Here is an 8,413-nt window from a genome sequence, read left to right on the forward strand (position 1 = left end):
TCACCTCAGCCTCCCAAAGGCGTGGGATTACAGGCTGAGCCACCGAGCCCAGCTTGCCTGTGTTTTTAAAAGGGAAACATTTAACTGAACTATGTTTTGAAAATTATGTTTTGAAACTCTTCTTCGCATTGTGAATCCCGACTTTGAAACAGATGGGCTCTGTGCTTCTAGGCCTGACCCTTACAGATGAGGGAAAGAGGGGTCTATTATGGCAAGTCACAGTTTTGTGCAACATGGTTTATTTTTACAGATAAGGAAATTGAAGCTTGGAGAGGTTAGGTGACTTCTCCAAGTTCACACAGTAATTCAGTGAAGTAAACATTCAGAATTTTGACTCCTGTCCAATGCTTTCTGAAGCACATCAACACTGTGTGGCTTCCCTGATGCTAGAGAAAGGGCCCTGTGTGGGTCTTACCTGCCATTTGCTCTCTGGCCTCAGTAAAGGAGAGGGAATCAGATGGACGCTTTCTACTGAGCATTTGTTAATTAGCATCGAACATTTGATATCCAGTTGCTGTTTTGTCAAGTCTTCTGACAAGAAAAGAAATCCTTTTCTTTTCATCTTCTCCTGGGAAACACTGTCCCCTTTCTTGCTCTTTAATGAAACCCGCTTTCTGATGCGTAATTTGATCTACACTCTTCTTTAAGGTAAATTTAGTCCCTGGTGAAAGGTGACTGGATCAACAGCCACCTGTAAGAGGAACCCTCCATTTCTCAGCACTTTGTACTCACTGCCTGTCTTGAAAAGGGGGGCAGAATTCTTACACAGACATGAATGAAGTCACAAACACAGGAATAAACTAAACTAGTAATGGTGTCCCTAGATAGCAGATAAGGTGAGGTAAGCGATCCTGGGTCACATGCAAAGTCTGGGCTGGATATAGGACTAAGACCTGGACATGCTTGTTTAAATTTACAGAGAGCTGAAATGACAAAGGAAAAGGAAGCCAGGTGGCTTCCCCTCTAAATCTAGTGCCTCATCAAACTGCTGCTTTAGCCTTGGGAGAGAATGGCTGATGAGAACAAAGAAAAATAGGTGGGTCGTGTGCAGCAGAATGAAACATTTGAACAGTGGTTCTCAAAGTTGCTGCCATTAGGATTGCAGGGAAAGCTTTTAAAAAAAAACCCCTATGTTTGGGTGTGGTAGTGAGTACCTGTAATCCCACTACTCCAGAGACTGAGGCAGGAGGATTGCTTGAGCCTAAGAGTTCAAGACCAGCCTGGGCAACATAACGAGACCCCATATTACAAAAAAAAAGCACACCTCATCAACAAGGGTACCTGCATAATGAACATTTGTATATCTAACCCCTGAATTGTACCTTACACCTTTAAAATGTAAACAACAACAACAAAAACAGTTAAAAATTCCTATATCCAGGCCACATCCCAGACCAATTAATTCAGAATCCTTGCAGGTAGGATCCAGGCATTAATATGTTTGTGACACTCCTCAAGTGATTCCAATGTACAGCCAAGGACGAGAACCAAAATTATTAGATGACTGACCTCCCTATCAAGTCTCCCACTTTGCTCCTCACAAAACTTTATTTTTTTGTAGAGACAAAGTCTTGCTATGTTCCCCAGACTGGTCTTGAACTCCTGGGCTCATGCAAGTCTCCTGCCTTGGCCTCCTAAAGTGCTGGGATTATAGGTGTGATCTACCACACCTGACCTCTTTACAAATCTTACCTGAGCTAAACTGGCCAACATTAGGACATAGGCAAAATGAACACTTGCTGGGCTTGGTGGCTCAGTCTGTAATCCCAGTGCTTTGGGAGGCTGAGGTGAGTGGATTACCTGAGCCAGCAGGTTTGAGACCCGCCTGGGCAACTTGGCGAGACCTCATCTCTACGGTAAATCAAAAATGAGCCGGGCATGATAGTGCACACCTGTAGTTCCAGCTACTTGGAAGGCTGAGGCCGAAGGATCGCCGGAGCCTAGCAGGTGGAGGCTGCGGTGGCCGGGAGCAGCCACTGCACTCCAGTCTGGGCGACAGAGTGAGACTCCAACTCAAAAAAAAAAAAGTGAACACTTAATGCTAAATCTTCCCATTAGGCTCTCTCTCTCTACTGTGTCTACAGTCACACTTCAGCTCCCTCACACCCTTTCCCATTGTAAAATTGACTTCCATGAATAGAATTTGATATAATTTACACCTGACTATAAATGTCAGCAACTGCATTTCCTTTCCCAGGTATGTACATCTTGAGTCATATTTCTTTTTAAATTAATATTTGAGCCATATTTCTATTGTAAGATGAAAGCTTTTGTTCTACAGAGTTCAAACATCATCCAGCCATTAAGGAAACAAAGCACACTATGTAAGCACCTGCCTAAACTTACTTTCTGTTAACATTGGCCAATACTAATGGTAGCTTTCATGTTGCCATAGACTGCGTCTTAGGAAAATATCTCATCTCTTCCTCACTCCTCCCCCCTGTATGCACACACATAATCCTTTGCCACCCACATGGACTAATGCACCTATGGCCTTTGCAACACAGTAGACTAAGAGACACAGTGATTTGTATACCTGATGCTAAGTGAGAACAATATATTTGTTTCCAGAATAGGAATACCTTATATCAAACATAAAAAGGGTCTTTTTTTTTTTTGATTTGGAGTCTCACTCTGTCACCCAGGCTGTAATGCAGTGGCATGTTCATGGCCATTGCAGCCTCGACCTGCTGGGCTCAGGTGATCCTTCCACCTCAGCCTTCCAAGTAGCTGGAACCACAGGCATGCACCACCATGCCTGCTAATTTTTTTATTTATTATAGAGATGAGGTCTTGCCAAGTTGCCCAGGCTGGTCTCAAATCCGTGAGCTCAGGCAATCCTCTCACCTCAACCTCACAAAGTGCTGGGATTATAGGCGTGAGCCACTGCGCCTGGCCAAAAAAGACTCTTTTGACAGAAATTTTCAGACATAAAAGGACTCTACACGTAACACAGAACTCATACCATTTTGGAGCTGGAACAACCCTTAGAAATCTGACAGAATTTTTCAGACATAAAAGGACTCTACACGTAACACAGAACTCATACCATTTTGGAGCTGGAACAACCCTTAGAAATCTGACTCTCTCGTGGTGCACAGTGATTCAGACCTGAGTTAAAGTCCCAGCTCTAGAACTTTCTAATCCTTGCAATCCTTGGTTACATAGCTTCAACGTTCAAACTGGATTGAAAACCAAACATTTCTTTCTTTTTTTTTTTTGAGCTGGAGTCTCATTCTGCCACCCAGTCTGGAGTGCAGTGGCATGCTCACAGCTACTGCAGCCTTGACCTCTCAACTTGCTGGGCTCAGGTGATCCTTCTACCTCAGCTTTCCAAGCAGCTGGAACTAAATGCACGAACCACCATGCCCAGTTAGTTTTTTGATTTATTGTGGAGACGAGGTCTCATCAAGTTGCCCAGGCTGGTCTCGAACCCATGAACTCAAGTAACTTTCTCACCTTGGCCTCCCAAAGTGGTGAGATTACAGGTGTGAGCCATTGCACCTGGCCTCAAACATTTCTTTTTTTTTTTTTTTTTTTGAGTTGAAGTCTCACTCTGTCACCCAGACTGGAGGGCAGTGGCCGCTTCTGGCCACCGCAGCCTTGGCCCGCTGGGCTCCGGCGATCCTTCTGCCTCAGCCTTCCAAGTAGCTGGAACTACAGGCACGCGCTACCATGCCTGGCTGTTTTTGATTTACTGTAGAGATGAGGTCTCACCAAGTTGCCCAGGCAGGTCTCAAACCTGCAGGCTCAGGCAATCCACTCACCTCAGCCTCCCAAGGCGCAGGATTACACGTGGAGCCACTGAGCCCGGCTGAGGATAGAGATTTATTATTGAATGGGTACAGGGTTTCTGTTTAATGATGAAAAAATTTGGAAAATAGGATAGTGGTGATGGTTACACAACACTGTGAATGTATTTAATGCCACTGAATTGTACACTTAAAAATGGTTAAATAGGCCAGGCTTGGTGGCTCAACCTGTAATCCCAACACTTTGAGAGGCCGAGGCAAGTGGATTGCCTGAGCCTGCAGGTTCAAGACCAGCCAGGGCAACTTGGCGAGACCTTGTTTTTCTACAATAAAAATGAAAAAAATTAGCCGGGCATGGTAGTGTGAGCCTGTAGTTCCAACTACTTAGACGGCTGAGGCGGAAGGATCGCTGGAGCCCAGCAGGTCGACGTTGGGGTGGCTGTGAGCCTGCGTGCCACTGCACTCCAGCCTGGGCAATGGAGTGAAACTCCAACTCAAGAAAAAAAAAAAGTTAAAATAAGGCTGGGTGCGGTGGTTAACACCTATAATCCCAGCACTTTGGGAGGCTGAGGTGAGAGGATTGCCTGAGCTCAGGGGTTCGAGAGCGGCCTGGACAACTTGGCAAGACCTCATCTCTACAATAAATCAAAAAATTAGCCAGGTGTGATGGCGCATGCCTGTAGTTCCAACTACTGGGAAGGCTGAGGCGGCAGGATCACCTGAATCCAGTAGATTGAGGCTGCAGTGGCCATGAGTGTGCCACTGTACTCCAGCTTGGGCTGGAGTATGAGACTCCAACTCAAAAACAAATAAAGTGTTAAAATAGCTGGGTGCAGTGGCTCACACCTGTAATCCCAGCACTTTAGGAGGCAAGGGCAAGAGGAATGCCTGAGCCCAGGGGTTCGAAACCAACCTGGGCAACTTGGCAAGATCCTGTCTCTACAGGAAGTGAAAAAATTAGCCAGCCATAGTGGCTTGTGCCTGTAGTTCCAACTACTTGGAAGGCTGAGGCAGAAGGATCATCTGAGCCCAGCAGGTCAAGGTTGTGGTCGCTGTGAGTGTGCCACTGCACTCTGGCCTGGGCAACAGAGTGAGATTCCGACCTAAAATTAAATAAAATGAGTAATAATAAGACAGTTGGGAGGAATAAAAGAGAGGAAATGCAAAGAGGGCCTAACATAGTACCTGAATGCTCGCCAAATATTGGTGATGTGTGTTATTTGTGTGTCAAAAGTTTTAGCCCTGTGAAAAGAAAGGACTTGTCCCAGGTCACATAGCTTCAACATCCAAGCTGGATTGAACACCAAATTTTCAGCTGGGCTCGGTGGCTCAGCCTGTAATCCCACGCCTTGGGAGGCTGAGGTGAGTGGATTGCCTGAGCCCGCAGGTTTGAGACCCACCAGGACAACTTGGTGAGACCTCATCTCTACAATAAATCAAAAAATTAGCCGGGTGTGGTAGCACGCGCATGTAGTTCCAGCTACTTGGAAGGCTGAGGAGGAAGGATAGCCAGAGCCCAGCAGGTCGAGGCTACGGTGGCTGGGAGCGGCCACTGCCCTCCAGTCTGGGTGACAGAGTGAGACTCCAACTCAAAAAAAAAAAAAGAAAAGAAAACCAAATTTTCTGCTTCCTTATCTAGTGCTCTAATGTACCAGGCCTGAGCTCCTCTCTACTCCAAAATGTGTTTTTTCTGATCCAGGGGTACCTATGGCTGAGTGGCACAGGAATCAATAGCCTGAGAGATGAGGGTGTCTACTTCTAGATTTAAACAGAGCCCTCAAACCTCTATTTTTGCCTTCCCCTTTTGCTGTTCTTGCTGTCTGCCAACTCCCATCTAAAGTACTCCCCTCTCTCCCTCTAGATCTGTTTGGCTGTTGTCCTGGTTTCTCCTTCTCACTAAATATCTGGGTTTCTGATCGTTTTCTTTATTTCCCAGATGTACTAGTTTGCTTTTTCCCCAGTCACATCCCTTATGTTCTGTCATCCAGATTTCTAGACTCTGTAGGGGAGAATACTTTTTCTTTCTCTAGAGTTTTAAAGTAATAGACTATTCCCTGCTCATCACTTATGTGCAATAACTATTTTGTTAGGTTTTGGTGTTCTGGTCAGGGAAGCTGAGCAAAAAAAAAAAAAAAACCAAAAAACCAAAAAACAGGGCTAGAAAACAGATTTTTCAAACTGTTTCTTGGTGATGTCTTAAGTCACTACAGACATGAGGCTTTTCAAATGCACAACAGAGGCTCTGCATTTGCTTGTTGTATATGGTACACATTGCTTAAAAGAAGGCAAAATATTCCAAAAAAATGTTGGTGGCATCCTAAACTATTAATCAGATGTCTGCTGAGGTTCATGATGATGCTCATAATTTTACAGGTATACCAAAGGATACGTGTGTCCCTAAATAAGAGCCCTTTCTATTTAGAGCTCTGAGATAGAAGGAAAGACAAGATGCCTGAAGTTCACATAAGCAAATAGAAACCCTGACTATAAAAGGCAGGGAGTGAGAAATATAAATATTGTAAGCTTATAAGAACAGGAAAGAATTTTAGACATGATCAAATATAGCCATCTTATCTTGCAGGTGAGACCCAATGACACTCCAGGTTATGCCCAAGTAGTCTAGCATCTTTCACTTTCAGGGGAATTCTGATGAGGAAACCCTCAGGTTTTGTTTTGTTTTTTAGTTGGAGTCTCACTGTGTTGCCCAGGCTGGAGTGCAGTAGCACACACACCACCATCACAGCCTCGACCTGCTGGGCTCAGGCAATCCTTCCGCCTCAGCCTTCAAAGCAGCTGCAACTACAGGTGCGCATCACTATGCCTGGCTAATTTTTTTCATAGTAGAGATGAGGTCTCACCAAGTTGCCCAGGCTGGTCTGGAACCCCTGGGTTCAAGCAGTCCTCTTGTCTCTGCCTCCCAAAGTGCTGGGATTACAGGCGTGAGCCACCATACCTGAGCAACCCTTAGGCGCAAGAAAAACAGATCTTAATAGAGGTCACTGCTGCTTTCCTGCTCCTCACATTTGTTTCTGTCCCTCATAGCTCAAAGGCAAAATTTCAGCGCGAATTTGGCGCTGCCTCTGGGTTTAAGCCTTTCCTGTTTCTAAGGGGACAGCTTTGTAGCAGCATTCCCAGGCCCCCAAGTGGGAGCTGTATCTCCAAGGGCTTCAGAATCCTTTCAGGACAGTTGCTAAAGATAACGTTTGACTCCCTCACAGAAGATTTTTCCTCTGCTGTGGTATGGGGAATGGGTGAGCAGATGGGAGAAGTAGGAAGGAGAGGAGAGGATGCTTCTTGGGGGGCTGAGGGGAGTAGTGTTCAGCATAGTTCCACAATCAAACCAGCAGGGGAGCAGGACTATGAGGCAACTCTGAGGCTCTAGGGGAAGTCTCCTGTAGAGCACAAGGAGGAAACATCCGGCCTATAGCAGCATTAAGGAGGGTTAATGTGTCTCAGGAGGGAAGGATGCTACCACCACAGAACCTCTAAATATGGGCACAGTAGGATCCCAGAAAAGCGGTGACTAGGGGAGGATGTGTTCTATCCAAAACATAACATGTCTGCAAAGGTTGTTTCATAGCACATGGAGCACTGATTTGACTTTTTTTTTTTTACAACAGGTGGAAAGACATGTTTAATCTATGATTGGTTTTAATCACCCCAAATGACAGTCTCCTAGATCTTTTCATGGCACATGACTCATAATGAAAAGCTGAAGCTTGCTAAGAGGTGCCGAAGTTTTGGTCATACTTCAGCACCTGCAGAAAGTGCCACTGCACTCACATATAGTGATAGTAACAATATTCACACATGTTAAGTACTTATTTATGGTAGGTACTTTACTATATATATTAAGCACTTATTTATGCTAGATGTTTTCCCAAGGGCTTTGCACATATTAACTCATTTCGATTTTCACAGCAACCCAACAAGGTAGCTCGTATACACATCTCTGTCCTATAGACGAGGATACTGAGGCACAGAGAGGTCATAAGGCTAACCAAGTGGGAGAGCCAGGATTTGGCTGAAAGCCCGAAAGTCTGGTTTCAGAACCCTTGTGCTTAATCCTGTACCATAGTGTTGGATGTATCAACTGTATGCTAAATAAATAGTTGCTCCCTGAGCCAAGACTTCCAGACTTTCACAGCGTGCACAATGTGTATCCATACCACGGACAAGTATGTCAAAAACTTGCTTGATCCTAAGAATTACCTGCACACTTGCAAAAGATAGAAATTCCTAACTCGCACCTACTCACAATCAAGCAAGTTTGGAAAACACTGATTTAGTGAACTGAGCACCACCAGCCTGGAGCATCAGGAAACTTGTTTTTGTCCTGATTATGCTTCTGTCTACAAGACTCTGGGCAACTTCACTTCTCAATCCCCTCCTTGATCTATTGTCTGCTTCTCACTTAAAGGAATGTTATAAGAATACATATACAGATTTTTCAATCACCATGTAAAGGATATCTGTTGCTTTAAAAACAATATCCTCACAAAATGATATGCATGTATTAACAGGTATGTTACCTGTTTTTTTTGTTTTTTCTTTTTTCTTTTTTTGGCTTGGCCTCCCTAGGTTTTCTTTTTTATTTTTTGAGTTGGAGTCTCACTCTGTCGCCCAGGCTGGAGTGCAGTGGCACACTCCCGGCCACCGCA

The 8,413-nt window shown here is 44.8% G+C and overlaps 1 protein-coding gene across 1 annotated transcript in view; it reads right to left on the minus strand.

The window, feature by feature from the left end:
* SALL2 (spalt like transcription factor 2) overlaps positions 1-8,413 on the minus strand; it is an 18,280-nt gene that overhangs the window by 8,704 nt on the left and 1,163 nt on the right. The window lies entirely within an intron of this gene.

The sequence above is a fragment of the Carlito syrichta genome, unplaced genomic scaffold (assembly GCF_000164805.1).
Source record: "Carlito syrichta isolate Samal-C Ts95f unplaced genomic scaffold, Tarsius_syrichta-2.0.1 Scaffold169347, whole genome shotgun sequence".
NCBI lineage: Eukaryota > Metazoa > Chordata > Mammalia > Primates > Tarsiidae > Carlito > Carlito syrichta.